This window comes from Bos indicus, chromosome 24 (genome assembly GCF_029378745.1).
Source record: "Bos indicus isolate NIAB-ARS_2022 breed Sahiwal x Tharparkar chromosome 24, NIAB-ARS_B.indTharparkar_mat_pri_1.0, whole genome shotgun sequence".
Taxonomy (NCBI): domain Eukaryota; kingdom Metazoa; phylum Chordata; class Mammalia; order Artiodactyla; family Bovidae; genus Bos; species Bos indicus.
In genome coordinates, this window is record NC_091783.1 from 14,622,443 (window position 1) to 14,641,966 (window position 19,524).

Genomic DNA, 19,524 nt, shown 5'->3' on the forward strand with positions numbered 1-19,524 from the left:
TGTATGATGTTAGTAGCGAACTGCTCCAGGAGGGCTTAAGCCCTATCCAAGTCTGCTGCACCCAGAGCCCCTGCCCCCGCAGCAGTCCACTGCTGACCAGTACCTCCACAGGAGATGCTCAAACACAGTTCTGTCTCAGTCTCTGGATCCTGGTGCACACAAGGTTTGTTTGAGCCCTCTGAGCATCTTTGATGGGAATGAGGTCTGATTCTAAACACAAATTCGCCCCTCCTACCATCTTGCTAGGGCTTCTCTGACCTTGGATGTGGTATATCTCCTTAAAGTCACTCCAGCGCTGCACAGCCCCCACTCTAGCGCCTACCGTCTTGCTGCGGCTTCTCTTTTGCCCTTAGATGTGGGGAATCTCCTCACATCCGCTCCAGTGCCACACAGCTGGAAACATAGCTCTCTCTCTCTGAAGAGGATTTGAGGACCAATGTGCCTGGACAACCTCATGGTCTTGTCTATGGGAGAAGAGGGTTATCCAGGAGAGATCCTTTCAGAACACTCTATGAAGATGAACACAGATACAAAATGATCTGTGTTTTAGCAATGATGACTAAAACAATAAATAGGAAAGGGGAATGTGTAACACTATCAAACTTAATGGTTCTGGTCTGGCAAACCCTGGACCTGTGAGGTGAAATATAAGCCATGTTTCTTTGGCAACGAGTAGATAGTCCAGTGAACTGTATATATGAAGATGACTTGGGGCACAACAAAGTGAAAAAGAAAACAAAAACACTACTGAGCCTGGGATGGGACGCCAAGCTCCTGAGCAGCTGCAGTATGTCTATTTTTCAGAGAAAATGCTGATCTCTTATACTCCTTTTCTTTCATTCAGTCATTGAAGTCAACATTTAATTTGGCCTCTGTCTGTATGCAAAGCACTGTGTTGAGTTCTGGGGGTTTAAAAATGAGGAAGCCCCATTGCTATCTTCTTGGAATCATAATTTCCTAGGAAAGGTAGACAAAGACACACAGTCCCTGTGTTGTGTAGTGTACTAACTACATTACTATCTGTAATAAAGACATTCAGAAAGAACCATGGGTGCCTAACACTTCCTAGGCTAAGGGGAAAATTCAGACAAGAGTATAAGAGTTTCCTTTTAATTTGAAACTACATGGAATAAACAAGTCTATTTCGGTCATACTTTTTCACAAAGCTATTTTATCTGGATTTTTAAAATGTATCTTTTATCTCCATGAGGGGCTCCATATCCCATTTACATCTGCTGAACATGTTGACATGACTATGTTTATCAAAGGATCATGAAATTCCACAGCTGGGTGAGACCTCAGAAATCATTCTAAACACTTTATTGTTAGTTGAGGGACTCTACCATTATTCAGAGGATAAGATGGTTGGATGGCATCACTGACTCGATGGACATGAGTTTGAGTGAGCTCCAGGAGTTGGTGATGGACAAGGAAGCGTGGCATTCTGCAGTCCATGGGGTTGCAAAGAGTCGGAAAAGACTGAATGACTAAACTGAACTGATCAATAAGTTGCTATTATCTATATAAATTACCCATTACCAAACAACTCTAAAATGGTTATTTTCACTTTTTTGTAATGTCTTCCATTTATATCTGTCTCCTGTTCAGTTGCTTCAGTCGTGTTTGACTCTTTGTGACCCCATGGACCATAGCCTGCCAGGTTCCTCTATCTGGTGGGATTTTCCCAGCAATATACTGGAGTAGGTTGCCATGTCCTTCTCTAGGGGATCCTCTGACCCAGGGATCAAACACTTGTCTGCTCCACATCTCCTGCATTGTAGATGGATTCTTTTTTCTTTTTTTATTAATTTATTGGAGAATAATTGCTTTACAGAATTTTGTTTTCTGTCAAACCTCAACAAGAATCGGCCATAGGTACACACATATCCCCTCCCTTTTGAACCTCCCTCCCATCTCCCACCCCATCCTGCCCCTCTAGATTGATACAGAGCCCCTCAGTTTCCTGAGCCATATAGAAAATTCCCATTGGCTATCTATTTTACATTGGTAATGTAGGTTTCTATGTTACTCTTTCCATACATCTCACCCTCTCCTACCCTCTCCCCATGTCCATAAATCTATTCTCTATGTTTGTTTCTCCATTGCTGCCCTGTAAATAAGTTCTTCAGAGCCATTTTTCTAGATTCCATACATATGTGTTAGAATACCATATTTATCTTTCTCTTTCTGACTCACTTCACTCTGTATCATAGGCTCTAGGTTCATCCACCGCATCAGAATTGACTCAAATGTGTTCCTTTTTATAGCTGAGTAATAATCCATTGTGTATATGTACCATGACCTCTTTATCCATTCATCTGTTGATGGACATCTAGGTTGCTTCCATGTTCTAGCTATTGTAAATAGTGCTGAAATAAACAATGGGATGCATGTGTCTTTTTCAATTTTGGTTTCCTCAAGGTATATGCCAAGGAGTAGGATTCTTGGGTCATATGGTGGTTTCATTCCTAGGTTTTTAAAGGAATCTCCATACTATCTTCCATAGTGGCTGTATTAATTTACATTCCCACCAACAGTGCAAGAGCATTCCCTTTTCTCCACACCCTCTCCAACATCTATTGTTTGTAGACTTTTTGATGATTGCCATTCTGAATGGTGTGAGGTGATATCTCATTGTGGTTTTGATTTGCATTTCTCTAATAATGAATGATGTTGAACATCTTTTCATGTGTTTGTTAGCCATCTGTATGTCTTCTTTGGAGAAATGTCTGTTTAGGTCTTTTTCCCATTTTTTGACTGAGTTGTTTCTTTTTTTGGCATTGAATTGTATGAGCTGCTTGTATATTTTGGAAATTAATCCTTTGTCAATTGTTTCATTTGCTATTATTTTCTCCCATTCTGAAAGTTGTCTTTTCACCTGGCTTATAGTTTCTTTTGCTGTTAAAAACTTTTCAATTTGATCAGGTCCCAATTGTTTACTTTTGTTTTTATTTACATTACTCTAGGAGATGGGTCATAAAGGTTCTTGTTTTGATTTATGTCATTGAATGTTCTATGTTCTTCTCTAAGAGTTTTATAGTTTCTGGTCTTACATTTAGGTCTTTAATCCATTTTGAGTTTATCTTCTTGTATGGTATTAGGAAGTGTTCTAATTTCATTCTTTTACATGTAGCTGTCCAGTTTTCCCAGCACCATTTATTGAGAGGCTGTCTTTGCCCCATTGCATATTCTTCCCTCCTTTGTCAAAAATTAAGGTATCCATAGGTGCATGGGTTTATTTCTGGGCTTTCTATCTTGTTCCATTGGTCTATATTTCTGTTTTTGTGCCCATACCATACTGTCTTGATGACTGTAGCTTTGTAGTATAATCTGAAGTCAGGAAGGTTGATTCCTCCAGTTCCATTCTTCTTTTTTTTTTCAGTTCCATTCTTCTTTCTCAAGACTGCTTTGGCTATTCGGGGTCTTTTGTGTTTCCATACGAATTGTAAAATTTTTTGTTCTAGTTCTGTGAAAAACGCCAGTGGTAATTTGATCAGATCAGATCAGTCGCTCAGTCATGTCCGACTCTTTGTGACCCCATGAATCTCAGCACGCCAGGCCTCCCTGTCCATCACCAACTCCCGGAGTTCACTCAGACTCATGTCCATCGAGTCAGTGATGCCATCCAGCCATCTCATCCTCTGTTGTCCCCTTCTCCTCCTGCCCCCAATCCCTCCCAGCATCAGAGTCTTTTCCAATGAGTCAACTCTTCGCATGAGGTGGCCAAACTACTGGAGTTTCAGCTTTAGCATCATTCCTTCCAAAGAAATCCCAGGGCTGATCTCCTTCAGAATGGACTGGTTGGATCTCCTTGCAGTCGAAGGGACTCTCAGAGTCTTCTCCAACACCACAGTTCAAAAGCATCAATTCTTCGGCACTCAGCCTTCTTCACAGTCCAACTCTCACATCCATACATGACCACAGGAAACCATAGCCTTGACTAGACGAATCTTTGTTGGCAAACTAATGTCTCTGCTTTTGAATATGCTATCTAGGTTGGTCATAACTTTCCTTCCAAGGAGTAAGTGTCTTTTAATTTCATGGCTGCAATCACCATCTGTAGTGATTTTGGAGCCCAGAAAAATAAAGTCTGACACTGTTTCCACCATTTCCCCATCTATTTCCCATGAAGTGCTGGGACCGGATGCCATGATCTTCGTTTTCTGAATGTTGAGCTTTAAGCCAACTGTTTCACTCTCCACTTTCACTTTCATCAAGAGGCTTTTGAGTTCCTCTTCACTTTCTGCCATAAGGGTGGTGTCATCTGCATATCTGAGGTTATTGATATTTCTCCTGGCAATCTTGATTCCAGCTTGTGTTTCTTCCAGTCCAGCATTTCTCATGATGTACTCTGCATATAAGTTAAATAAACAGGGTGACAATATACAGCCTTGACAAACTCCTTTTCCTGTTTGGAACCAGTCTGTTGTTCCATGTCCAGTTCTAACTGTTGTTTCCTGACCTGCATACAAATTTCTCAAGAGGCAGATCAGGTGGTCTGGTATTCCCATCTCTTTCAGAATTTTCCATAGTTTATTGTGATCCACACAGTCAAAGGCTTTGGCATAGTCAATAAAGCAGAAATAGATGCTTTTCTGGAACTCTCTTGCTTTTTCCATGATCCAGCAGATGTTGGCAATTTGGTCTCTGGTTCCTCTGCCTTTTCTAAAACCAGCTTGAACATCAGGAAGTTCATGGTTCACATATTGCTGAAGCCTGTCTTGGAGAATTATGAGCATTACTTTACTAGCGTGTGAGATGAGTTCAATTGTGCAGTAGTTTGAGCATTCTTTGGCATTGCCTTTCTTTGGGATTGGAATGAAAACTGACCTTTTCCAGTCCTGTGGCCACTGCTGAGTTTTCCAAATTTGATGACATATTGAGTGTAGCACTTTCACAGCATTATCTTTCAGGATTTGAAATAGATCAACTGGAATTTCATCATCTCCACTAGCTTTGTTCGTAGTGATGCTTTCTAAGGCCCACTTGACTTCACATTCCAGGATATCTGGCTCTAGGTGAGTGATCACACCATCATGATTATCTTGGTTGTGAAGATCTTTTTTGTACAGTTCTTCTGTGTATTCTTGCTATCTCTTAATATCTTCTGCTTCTGTTAGGTCCATACCATTTCTGTCCTTTATCGAGCCCATGAAATGTTCCTTTGGTATCTCTGATTTTCTTGAAGAGATCCCTAGTCTTTCCCATTCTATTGTTGTCCTCTATTTCTTTGCATTGATCACTGAAGAAGGCTTTCTTATCTCTTCTTGCTATTCTTTGGAACTCTACATTCAAATGTTTATATCGTTCCTTTTCTCCTTTGCTTTGATAGGAATCACATTGAATCTGTAGATTGCCTTTGGTAGTATAGTCATTTTCACAATATTGACTTCCTACCCTGGAACATAGAATATCTCTCCATCTGTTTATATCATCTTTGATTTCTTTCATCAGTATTATAATTTTCTGTGTACAGTTCTTTTCTCTCCTTAGGTAAGTTTATTCCTAGATATTTAATTCTTTTTGTTGCAATGGTGAAGGAGATTGATGCCTTAATTTCTTTTTCTGATTTCTTATTTTTAGTATATAAAAAAGCAAGTGATTTGTGTATTGATTTTGTATCCTGAAACTTTGCTAAATTCACTGACTAGCTCTAGTAATTTTTTGATACTGTCTTTAGGGTTTTCTGTGTACAGTATCATATCATCTGCAAATAGTGAGAGCTTTACTTCTTTTCCACTCTGGATTCTTTTTATTTCTTTTTCTTCTCTGATTGCTGTAACTAAGACTTACAGAACTATGTTGAATAATATTGGTGACAGTGGACACCCTTGTCTTGTTCCTGATCTTAGGGGGAATTCTTTCAGTTTTTCACCATTGAGAATAATGTTTGCTGTAGGCTTATCAAATACGGCCTTTACTATGTTGAAGTAGGTTTCTTCTATGCCCATTTTTTGAAGAGTTTAAAAGGAGTACATCAAGGCTGTATACTGTCACGTTGCTTATTTAACTTATATGCAGAGTACATCATGAGAAACGCTGGGCTGAAAGAAGCACAAGCTGGAATCAAGATTGCCAGGAGAAATATCAATAACCTCAGATATGCAGATGACACCACCCTTACAGCAGAAAATGAAGAGGAACTAAAAAGCCTCTTGATGAAAGTACAAGAGGAGACTGAAAAAGTTGGCTTAAAACTCAACATTCAGAAAACTAAGATCATGGCATCTGGTCCCATCACTTCATGGGATATAGATGGGGAAACAGTGTCAGACTTTATTTTTGGGGGCTCCAAAATCACTGCAGATGGTGATTGCAGCCATGAAATTAAAAGACGCTTACTCTTTGGAAGGAAAGTTATGACCAGCCTAGATAGCATATTGAAAAGCAGAGACATTACTTTGCCAACAAAGGTCTGTCTAGTCAAGGCTATGGTTTTTCCAGTGGTCATGTATGGATGTGAGAGCTGGACTATGAAGAAAGCTGAGCGCCAAAGAATTGATGCTTTTGAACTGTGGTGTTGGAGAAGACTCTTGAGAGTCCCTTGGACTGCAAGGAGATCCAACCAGTCCATTCTAAAGGAGATCAGCCCTGGGTGTTCTTTGGAAGGAATGATGCTAAAGCTGAAACTCCAGTACTTTGGGCACCTCATGCGAAGAGTTGACTCATTGGAAAAGACTCTGATGCTGGGAGGGATTGGGGGCAGGAGGAGAAGGAGACGACAGAGGATGAGATGGCTGGATGGCATCACTGACTCGATGGACATGAGTCTGAGTGAACTCCGGGAGTTGGTGATGGACAGGGAGGCCTGGAGTGCTGCGATTCATGGGGTCACAAAGAGTCGGACACGACTGAGCCATGGAAATGAACTGAACTGAATCATAAATGGGTGCTGAATTTTGTCAAGGGCGTTTTCTGCATCTATTGAGAAGGTCAAATGGTTTTTATCTTTCAATTTGTTAATATGGTGTATCACATTGATTGATTTGCATATATTGAAGAATCTTTACATTCCTGGAATAAACCCAACTTGATAATGGTGTATGAGCTTTTTGATATGTTGCTGAATTCTGTTTGTTAGAATTTTGTTGAGGATTTTTGCATCTATGTTCATCAGTGATATTGGTCTGTAGTTTTCTTTATTTGTATTGTCTTTGTCTGGTTTTGGTATCAGGGTGATGCTGCCTCATAGAATGAGTTTAGAAGTGTTCCTTCCTCTGTAAAACTTTGAGAGTTTTAGAGGGATAGTCATTAGCTCTTCTCTAAATGTTTGATAGAATTCTTCTGTAAAGCCATCTGGTACTGGGATTTTGTTTTCTGGGAGATTTTTGATCACAGCTTCGATTTCAGTGCTTGTAATTGGGTTGCTCAGAATTTCTATTTCTTCCTGGTTCAGTCTTGGAAGATTGAACTTTACTAAGAATCTATCCATTTCTTCCAGGTTACCCATTTTATTGCCATATAGTTGTTTATAATTGTCTCTTATAATCCTTTGTACTTCTGCATTGTCTGTTGTAACCTCTCCTTTTTCATTTCTAATTTTGTTGATTTGATTCTTCTCTCTTTTTTCCTTGATGAATCTGGCTAAAGGCTTGTTATCTTTGTTTATCTTCTCAAAGAATCAGCTTGTAGTTTTATTTATCCTTACTATTGTTTCTTTCATTTCTTTTTCATTTATTTCTGCTCAGACCTGTATGATTTCTTTCCTTGTACTAATTTTTTTTGTTGTTGTTGTTGTTGTTCTTTTTCTAGTTGTTTTAGGTGGAAAGTTAGGTTGTCTATTTGATGTTTTTCTTGTTTCTTGAAGTATTGTATTGCTATAAACTTCCCTCTTAGAACTGCTTTTGCTGCATCCCATAAGTTTTGAGTTGTTTTGAGTTGTCGTGTTTTCATGCTTATTTGTTTCTAGAAATTTTTTGATTTTCCTTTTGATTTTTTCAGTAGCCTGTTGGTTATTTAGAAATGTGTTGTTTAATCTTCATATGTTTGTGCTTCTTACAATTTTTTTTTGTAATTGATATCTAGTTTCATAGCGTTGTGGTCATAAAAGATGCTTGATATGATATCAACTTTCTTAAATTTACTGAGGTTTAATTTACGACCCTAGATGTGGTCTATCCTGGAGAATGTTCCATGTGTACTTGTAAAGAAGGTGTATTCTTCTGCATTTGGATGGAATGAGATCCATCTCATCTAAGGTATCATTTAACACTTGTGTTTCCTTATTAATTTTCTGTTTTGATAATCTGTCCGTTAGTGTGAGTGGGATGTTAAAGTCTACTATTATTGTGTTACTGTCAATTTCTCCTTTTGTGTCTGTTAGTGTCTTTCTTATGTATTGAGGTGCTCCTATATTGGGTGCATAGATATCTACAATTGTTATGTCTTCCTCTCAGATTGATCCCTTGATCATTATGTAGTGTCCTTCCTTATCTCTTATAATATTCTTTATTTTAAGATCTATTTTGTCTAACAGGAGGATTGCTATTCCAGCTTTCTTTTGCTTCTCATTTGCATGGAATATATTTTTCTATCCTCTCATTTTCGGTCTATATGTGTCTTTAGGTCTGACAGGTTTCTTGTAGACAGTATATATATGGGTCTTGTTTTTGTATCCATTCAGCCAGTCTGTGTCTTTTCGTTGGAACATTTAATCCATTTACATTTAAAGTAATCTTTGATATATGCATTCCTATTGCTGTTTTCGTAATTGTTTGGGGTTGTTTTGTAGATCTTTTTTCTTCTCTTGTATTTCTTGACTATATAAGTCCCTTTAACATTTGTTGCAAAGCTGGTTTGGTGGTACTGAATTCGCTTAATTTTTGCTTTTCTGAAAAACTTTTTATTTCTCCATCAATTTTGAATGAGATCCTTGCTGTGTACAGTAATCTTGATTGTAGATTTTTCCCTTTCAGTACTTTAAATATATCCTGCCATTCCCTTCTGGCCTGCAGAGTTTCTGCTGTTAAGCATATGGAGTTTCCCTTGTATGTTACTTGTTGCTTCTCTCTTGTTGCTTTTCATATTCTTTCTTTGTGTTTAGTCTTTGTTAGTTTGATTTGTATGTGTCTTAGTGTGTTTCTCCTTGGGTTTATCCTGTATGGGACCCTTGTGCTTCTTGGACTTGATTGGCTACTGTCTTTTCCATATTGGGGAAATTTTAACTATGGTGGTGATGGTGGTTTAGTCGCTAAGTCGTGTCTGACTCTTGGGATCCCAAGGACTGTAGCCTGTCAGGCTCCTCAGTCTATAGGATTCTCTTTTCAACTACAATCTCTTAAAAAATGTTCTCATACACTTTCTTTTTCTCTTCTCCTTCTGGGACCCCTATAATTCTAATGTTGTTGTGTTTGATATTGTTCCAGAGGTCGATAAGACTATCCTCAGTACTTTTAATTCTTTTTACTTTATTCTGCTCTTCAGAAGTTATTTCTACTAATTTATTTGCCAGCTCACTGATTCGTTCTTCTGCTTCGGATATTCTGCTGTTGATTGCTTCCATGTGGTCACAAAGAGTTGGACATGATTGAACAACTGAACTGAACTGAGAGTTTTAAATTTCAGTAATTGTGTTGTTTGTCTCTGTATGTTTATTCTTTAATTCTTCTAGGTCTTTGTTAACTGATCCTTGCATTTTCTCCATTTTGCTTTCAAGTTTTTGATCATCTTTACTATCATTATTCTGAATTCTCATTTAGATAGTTTGCTTATTTCCTCTTCATTTATTTGGACTTCTGTGTTTGTAGTTTTTTGCTTTATTTGTGTAGTATTTCTCTGTCTTTTCATTCTTCTTCTTCTTTTTTTAAACTTATTGTGTTTGAGGTCTCCTTTCCCCTGGCATGGTTTCTTCCCTCCTAAGGCTGGTCCAGTGGTTTGTGTAAGCTTTGTATAAGGTGAGATTTATTCTGAGTTTTTGTGTTTTTTTGCTTGTTTTTCCTCTGATGGGAAAGGCTGAATGAGGTGGTAATCCTGTCTGCTGATTGGGTTTATAATTTTGTTTGTTGTTTAGATGAAGTGTCCTGCACAGGGTGCTACTGGTGGTTGGGTGATGCAGGTCTTTTATTCAAGTGGTTTCCTTTGTGAGTTCTCACTATTTGATATACCCTAAGGTTAGTTCTCTGTTGGTCTAGGGTCTTGGAGTCAGTGCTCCCACTCCAAAGGCTCAGGGCTTGATTTCAAGATGGTAGCTGTCCAGACCCTGGTGGCCATCCCCACTGCCAGTTTTAAGATCCCTGTAGGAGGATGGCAGAACCTGATGGCTCCTGGATCTTGCAGCCAGATCTGCTCGTTCTCCCTCTTGACTTTAGGGGACCAACTTGGGGTGCTTCAGCGACAGCCCTCAGGCAACTGAGGTTGGCCGGTACCAGTTCAGGTCACCACTACTGGCATGGGACTCAGTGCACTGAACAGGGTCCTTCCTGGCCAGTGCCAAGGGTGTGACAGCTGCTAGGGACACATAGGAAATGCCTAGATGGATTCTTTATTACTGAGCCACCAGGGGCATAAGACTCATATTTTTATGGTTACTGAAGTAAAAATAAAATATTTTGTATTATTATTCAACATTGAATTAAAAGCATTTTTCCATATTACTACACAGTTTTTGTAATTTTAATTTGAACGCCTGCATGATAGTCTATTGTTTTGTTCTACCTTGAATGACTACATCGTTCCTATAATTTAGGATATGTACAGCCACCCCACTTTATAACTGAAGAAACTGAGACAGGGCAAATACTCCATGCTTTGAATCTTTGTGAGTCCTTTCTCTTTGTCATGCTGTAGCTTTCATAGGGAAGATGAGAGTTATTACTGGAAAAAAGTTCTGTGAGGTTAGTTTCTTTAATGTTGGTGCATCATTTGGTATTTGTAAAAGATTAGATCATAATAAAAAATAAGATAACTGCTTTAGAGGACTGGTCAATACACAAGGGAACAGGGGTCATATTTTCCTTTGATGCAACAGTGGCTTCTTTTGCTGTGTTGGGCAGATCCCCCGGAGACTTTGTATTCTCATATATGCATATGAATTGGCAGTATGAACTTACTTTATGCTTCAAATATTTATACCAGTAGCAGGTTTCTGAAGAATTGAAATAAATGTGGTTAAGGCTGATATAGGTGGAAGCTGGTGGACTAGGTCTGCTGATTGGAAACTGTTTTGCTAGAGTGTGCTTTGGAGAAAGAGAACACTACCATGGTGGAGAGGAGGGTATTGAGAACTTCAGTATGGAATTACTGATAGGAGGTAGGGGATGCCTATCAGACATCTCAAAAACTAGAATATTTGTGCTGGAAGGGACATTAAGACCATTTTCAACTTATCAAGTACCTATTAAAATAGCAGGAATTGAACTAAAACTCAGATATCATAATGCCAAGTTGAGTGCATTGTGCATCACAGAATGATTCCAGTGACAAATTTTCCTCCTTCAATTACTAAGAACTTTTCACATATGGAAACAATTTTAATATCTTTAAAAAACTCTGATAACTCTATTTGTATTTCCAGATACCAGAAAAACATATATGGTTATGTTCCTCCTCCATATGCTGGAGATGAAGTAACTCTTCCAAATTGAAGAGTCTGTGATTATAATCTTTAGCTTTGTTTCAGTATGTCTTGAAATATATGTTTTAGAATATAGATAATATAAATAGACTAGCAATGGACTCATTCAGAAACACCTCTGTAAACCACATTTCTAGAAACAATGAGATAATTGGGTCAGAGTTGAAGGTATAGATAGATAAAGAGTCGGATGCAGGAGGAAAAGGAGTAGAAAACTCTTAGGTAACTTCCCCTCCTAGGATCTCAAAGACTATGTGTAAGGAAAACAATAGAACCATACAATTTTAGTTTTAGGATTACTACCAGAAAGCATGTTATCTCATATTTTTCCTTTATAGGTTAAAAAACTAAAATTTAGAAAGACTTGTCCAGATTTTAAGAGCTTTTCATTGAAAACATAAGTCCATGCTTTCTTTTGTCTCTAAATCTAGTGCTTTTTGTCAACTAATGTAATAATTATGTGTTAATACTGTTGCCATGAAATAGGATAAGTGTCAATGTCCACAAAAGATGACATGGGAAGCATGTTATTATCCCTAAGGCTACCAAGTAGGGTTACATAAAAAGAAATGCAGTATAGACTCCAAGAGCTTGATTGTGGCTTTCGGTTGGAAAGTCTGAGCAAAATTCACAGAAGGCTAGTTCAGAGGAAGTAAACCTTGTGGAGGTGAGGCCTGAGCTAGCCTCTAAAGGATTGAACTTGAAATAGGTGGTAGTCGAAGGAGGGTACATTTCAGGCAGTAAGTACTAGCACTGCTACCGGAAGAACCTGTTACTGTGGAGAGCATCCACTTCATTCTTTATAATAGCTTTAATATTCTCATTCTAATCCATGTAAATAACATTGAATAAGTTACATAACCACTCTTGTCCTCTTTCTTTAGCAGTAAGGAGGAGTGAATAACAAAGCAGGGCTTCCTGTTAGAGAGAAACCAGGAGGCATCATGAATATGAAGCAGTACAAAGAATTTTATTCACATAAAGGGGAAGGAGAATATGCTCCACAAAATTCTACAGCCAGAATTTCGAAGCATCATTGTTGCCTAATGATAGTTTTAGCTTTGCCCTCGGTGGATATATAGTTGGAGTTTTGCAACTGAAAAATATCTCTGTAATGTTTTGCCTGGATCAAAGCACACATAAAGCCTGATTGAATGGGAAAAAAGGCAAAAGCTACAGGTGAGAGCCTCAGCATTATGACAGGTGGCCCTCAGGTTTTTGCTAATGTCCTATATGGCTAAAATGTTCTGAAACCTTTGTAAGCAGACTGAGAAATTCAACTACACACACACACACACACACACACTCACACACTCACACACACACATATGTATATATTTATATGTCCAGAACTGGTGCTCCTGCCTTTCTGGAGGTCAGAGTTACTACAGATGGAAAGAACAACACTTTGGGCTTTTCTTTCCCAAGTGTGTGAGGCTGTACCCCTAAAGAAGAGATATTTGTGAGAAGAAAAGTGGAACTGCAGAATGTTGGAAGACTGTAAGAGAGAATAAAGTTACAGAAATGTGCTTAAATAAGAGCTAGTCTCTGTAGCACAATCCAGGTTTTTCAGTCTTAGGTATACAATAGATTCCCTGAAATAAGGAAATTTTATGAATAGATGGAAATACCTTATAATCAATTGTTTGCCTATAAATGAGATTATTAATGAGAACCAGAGAAATCTTTATTTAAAAAGGGTGAGATTGGTGTTTCTGTTACTGGGTGGAGAGACCTCTTACTGTTCTATGCTGTGGTTTTTAATGACATCTGTATACATGGAGAAGGCAATGGCACCCCACTCTGGTACTCTTGCCTGGAGGGTCCCATGGACGGAGGAGCCTGGTGGGCTGCAGTCCATGGGGTTGTGAAGGGTTGGACACGACTGAGCGACTTCACTTTCACTTTTCACTTTCATGCATTGAAGAAGGAAATGGCAACCCACTCCAGTGTTCTTGCCTGGAGGATCCCAGGGACGGGGGAGCCTGGTGGGCTGCCGTCTATGGGGTCGCACAGAGTCGGACATGACTGAAGAGACTTAGCAGCAGCAGCAGTATACACTGAAGACTTATCTTTTATCATTCCAGATAGATTGAAAGCAAGAACTGTTACCATTAGTTCTGTAAATTCTAACCAAACCTGGATAAATCATATTGTGAGTAAATACTCTTCATGGTTACTTGTACTTCTAGTGTTATTGACATCTTTTTCTTTAAAGAACTATGTCCATGGAGAAGGAAATGGCAACCCACTCCAGTAATCTTGCCTGGAAAACACCATGGACAGAGGAGCCTGGCAGGCTACAGTCCATGGGATCACAAGAGTCAGACACAACTTAGTGACTAAACCATCCACCGCTACAAAGTGAATATATGCCTAAAGATAATATGTGAAAAGGATATTTGCCATATACTAGCTAGTTTTTTGGTGGGAGGGTGGGAGTCAAGGAAGACTTGGGGTTATTTTTTCATCAACTTCCATTTTATACTTATTTATAATGGTCATTATTTTTACTAATACTGTAAAACTATGAAAATGAATAAAATACTAAAAGTTTCATATAGCCAAGAATTTATAATATGACTTTATTTTGTATGATAATATGAATTAAAACATATATCTGCCACAAAAAAAAAAAAGAGAACTATGTCCAGTTCTTATCTTTGACTTCCTAAACCATGTCCTTACCTTCCTTGCCAATTATCTTAAGATCTTCTAGCAATATCACTTCCTGCTTAAAGGACAATTTTTGGGCATCCCCAAATCCTTTCACTATTAATACATATGGGCTATGTGTAATAAGACAGATGGAAAAATAGAAAGTTCAGTTTAGAAAAGATACATACATGATTGAGCTCCAAAATTCAAACACACACACACACACACACACACACACACACACACACTCCCCCAAACCCTCCCTAATTTGGATATTTTTTTTCCCCACTGTAATGACTATTTATACAGTTAAATTCAACTACATTGTAAACTTCTGAGGATTAGGAAGATTATCCTTTGCTTTCATTTTATTTCTATCCCCACTCCAATATGTAGCATAAAGTATTGTCCTTAAAAAGTGTTTAATAAATACAGATTAAATGATTATTTATTTACCAAATTGACTGGCTTATCAACATGCCATGGACAGTTTGACTTCTGAGACTAGTTGGGCAATTTCACAGGAGATATAGGGAGGGTTTCAGGCACCATGTCATATTTATCTTCATCTTCCTTGTGTTGGTTAACCTCATGTTCCACTCAGTGCTCCCTATAGGTAGATGCTCCATTTCTGTTTATTGAATAAAAATTAGTTTCCATTGTTGAGCAATAGCTCCTCAATTAAGTTCTGTTATGAGAACCTGTACCACCATATTAAATTTAAAAAGAACACAAAATTGCTGCTATATGACCTGGCTTTTCAGTATTGAGAATCTAATATAATAGTAGAGGGTTATTTCCTTGAGGGTGTAGCATCTCTCTAGCCAGTTGCTCATTGTTACATGCATGGCAAGCACCTTAGAGTTAAAAGGTTCTCCCTTATCTGGGAGGAAAGAAATGAAAACCACTTACCTGGTCAACATTATTTCATAGGGTGCTGGGGAATAAATCAGGCTTGGCATGACCTTCATTGAAATTTCAGATTTATTTACAGAGGTTTGTGCTGATCGCTTTATCTACTGGAGGCTCTGTTTCCCCTTGGTGACTCATAAGTAATGTGGTCCACGCAAACTCGTGTAAATAGAGCTAATATTTCAAGGGAAGTCATGCTATATACTCTTCCCCTGAAAATAGATGATGGCTGACTGCTAGGCTGATATGAATTGATCTCTGTGAGGGAGAAGAGGGATTGTGTGGCCCAAAGGGCAGTATCCAGGGTTTGTGAATTCTAAGGGGCTAAGGTACACTGGATCAAAGTGTGTTCATGTGGTGTGTTTCTACTCATGAGCAAAAATCAACAACAGAAAACAAAATAACTCACTCAAATCTTCAATGGCCTACAAAGTTATCATTGATTTTTCTAAATTTATTTGTGCATATTTTTTTCTTTGAGCTGCTAAATCCAGTGGTCTCCAAAGAAGAGTTTGGACCTGCAAGTAAATATATCTTTAAGTTGGTTGCCTCTATTAATTCCACTTCCTTTTTTTGTTTATCCCAGTTTCAGTCCCTCACCACACCTCTCTTTTCTTGCCTTCTAATATACTTTTCTGGGATTTCTTGAACTTATGTAGCTCTTTTGGCCCAATTATACTTAGGCCTCTATTCTATTTAGGCCTCTAGGGTCAGCAGCTCTCATTTATACTCAGAGACTTTCCCACACATATTCAGAGAAACCAACCCATCTACCTGCACTATAGAGTGAAATGTAAGGCTTCTGAAAAATAGGAACAAGCTTTTTTTCATAAAACATTTGCACACAATGTAAACTGCTGTGCTCTAGGGTTCTTATCTCTGCTTTATGATATATGATTGTATTAAACCTTTTGAATGTTGTTGTTTAAGAAGTCTAGAAGGGAGTTAGATAAGTGTATTAGAATCAATCAAGAAGTAACAAATTTAGGGTGTTCTATGGCCTCAGTGTATTGTTGCTCACTACGTGGGATAAAGATCTTGTGAACTTACAGTGGGTTTGAGAAAACAAGACTCTGAGAACAAACCGTGAAAGACGCAAGTCTGTATAAAATTAGCTGTGTGGTACTGATTTAAGTGATATTCTAAATACAAATGTGGTCATGCCCCTCTCCTTGAAATCATGAGCTTTTTGAGGGCAAATACTGTGTTTTAGTCACTGTGAATTCCTGTGCCTAGCACCAGATTTTTTTACGGGTGCTTTAAGGTGAATAAATTCTCAGCAAGTGGCTGCATAATCTCCTAAATGAGTAGGGAATGCAGCCACCTCATGAGAACTGAGAGCTCTAAATAGAACCTTCACACCAAGATATCCTCCCTTCATCCTGCTTTTATAACAAAAGAATCTACTCAAACCCCTTGGGACTAAGGTTGGTATGATTCTGATCCTGTGACCCATGCAAATTACTCATGACCTTACTTTGGTCATGGTATCTTTATCATCATTACCTTCATCATCATTTTCAGTAACAGAAGCAACAAGTCACATTCACTATCTGTGGAGTCCTGTGCCATGTTCTGTGGGTAAAGACAGTTAAAAAACAAACAAACAGAATAAAAAGAAAAAAAAACAGTCTCTGTTCTGGAGAATCTAATATAACAGTAGAAAATGAAAACAAATATTATATAATGGCATGGAGTTTTTCATGGAATACTGCTATCCATATATTCTGAATAGAGTGAAGAAAAGGAAGAGTGCTTTGAAAATGAAGAATGCTTTGGACAAATAAAGTACTATGTACACTTTCTGGAGATTTATAACGTACAATAACATGATGGAAGCTTTTCTTTTGACAGATATCACTTTAAATTTTCTACTAAAATATAACTGTATATAGCAAAATATGCAGATTTTAAGTATAAAGTGCTTTCTCCAGTGATACAGTTTTGTAACCAAAACCCCAAAGAAAAGTTCTATCACTCCAGAAAGTTTTTTCATCATCCTTGCCAGTCAGTTCTCCCCTAGTCTGCACCCCTTCCCCCAGGAAACCACTATTCTGATTTCTACCTCTTTAAAGTGAAGAGGAACTCAAAAGCCTCTTGATGAAAGTGAAAGTGGAGAGTGAAAAAGTTGGCTTAAAGCTCAACATTCAGAAAACGAAGATCATGGCATCTGGTCCCATCACTTCATGGGAAATAGATGGGGAAACGGTGGAAACAGTGTCAGACTTTATTTTTGGGGCTCCAAAATCACTGCAGATGGTGATTGCAGCCATGAAATTAAAAGACGCTTACCCCTTGGAAGGAAAGTTATGACCAACCTAGATAGCATATTGAAAAGCAGAGACATTACTTTGCCAACAAAGGTCCGTCTAGTCAAGGCTATGGTTTTTCCAGTGGTCATGTATGGATGTGAGAGTTGAACTGTGAAGAAAGCTGAGCGCCGAAGAATTGATGCTTTTGAACTGTGGTGTTGGAGTAGACTCTTGAGAGTCCCTTGGACTGCAAGGAGATCCAACCAGTCCATTCTGAAGGAGATCAGCCCTGGGATTTCTTTGGAAGGAATGATGCTAAAGCTGAAACTCCAGTACTTTGGCCACCTCATGCGAAGAGTTGACTCATTGGAAAAGACTCTGATGCTGAGAGGAATTGGGGGCAGGAGGATAAGGGGACAACAGAGGATGAGATGGCTGGATGGCAGCACTGACTCGATGGACGTGAGTCTGAGTGAACTCCAGGAGTTGGTGATGGACAGGGAGGCCTGGCGTGCTGCGATTCATGGGGTCGCAGAGAGTCGGACACGACTGAGTGACTGATCTGATCTGATCTGATCTGATCACTTTACAGCTTTCAATGGATTTTCATATTTATTATCTTCTTTAATTCAAAATAATATAAGGATACTGTAAGTGCCAAATGAGAGATTCACACAGTGGTTGCCACAGCAGTTGAGATAACAATATGCCAATTAAGGTTAGTTTGAATTGAGAAAACTTCCCAGTGATCATCTGTCCTCTTTGGTTAGATCTTCAGATTAGTTAGGATGTAAATAAGTGGGGAGAAAAAGAAAGGCAGTTCCCAGATATAGGAACAGGGTGGGCAAAAATTTAACAATGGCAATAGCAATGTATACTGTGTAATAGAAAAGCAACAGCCAGAAAAAAGGTGTGGGAATAAAGCTGCTCCCCAGCCCTGAGCATACCTCTGTGTACTTGGAGAGGCACTGCGGTTCCAGAGCCATACCTATTAAGATATATTCCCTGCAAGATCCTCTTAGCTGTGTTTCCTTAGCAATGCTGTGGTCAGTAAACAACTTTTAGGGGCTGAATTCATCTTCTATTTGAGGGTGTTTTTTTTTTTTTTTTTCTCACACTCAAGGATAGTATATTTCCATTGTTAGAAGAGGTCACAGAGAGGACATGATCACTGGTTGACCCTTGAACTGGATGCAGGGCAATAGGAAGCTCCTCATCCCCCCTACCCCCACCCTTGAAATGTACACTCTACTCATAGTTCCCACAGTGGGAGCTGTGTTCAAGGATGCAACATTGAGAGAGAAACGTGTTGAGACCACAGTGGGTGGCGTATTAATACATGATTGAACCCATTAAGATCTCTCTATAATACTTAAGATTCTGGCAGGTGGGTCAGGATCTACTCTTCTTGAGGCACCAAGACAAGCCTCCAGTGTAAGCTCTCTTCATCTCTGCACCACCACCTACCAACCTGGAGTGGCTACCTCTTTCTCGGGTCTCTCCTTGCCCTCCATGTACAGGGGCCAGTTTCAAATTTCACCAAGGAAATCCTAAGGTAGACAATAAACAGCTATTAATAAAATTTTCTTCATGTTCGTTGTTCTTTCAGTAAATTATAATGGGTAGGGAAGCTGCCCACAGCTTTGTGCTTGAATTTTTTCATACGGGAAATGTTGGCAAGGATTTCTCATGACTTGGAATGATAGGGAGTCCTTGTCTTCCTAGTGTGGTATCTTTTCCAACCCTCTCCATCTTCTCTAGTCCCAGGGCTTTCTTTCCAGGCCTCTTGACTCCTTGCTCAGATCTCTCCAGTCATTCGTGGGAGGGTGGGGTTAGGGTAAAGAACTGTGAGAAAATGCACATCCCGACTGATGACCAACAGGTAGCTCTCTGGGCCAGATGTCTCCAGCTTCCCAGAGAATTCATCTCCTAAAAGTAGTTAGGATTTTTGGTAAGTAATTTATCCAACAGGATCAAATCATTTATGCTGGATCACTGACTGCCAATATTTGTACAGGACATGAGGCATGGGAGTCTACTTACAGTTGTTTTTCAATATTAAAACTAGTCATGCTCTCATTTCCTCCTGCAAGAGCATCAAAATCACAACTAGCTGTTGAATGACCATTG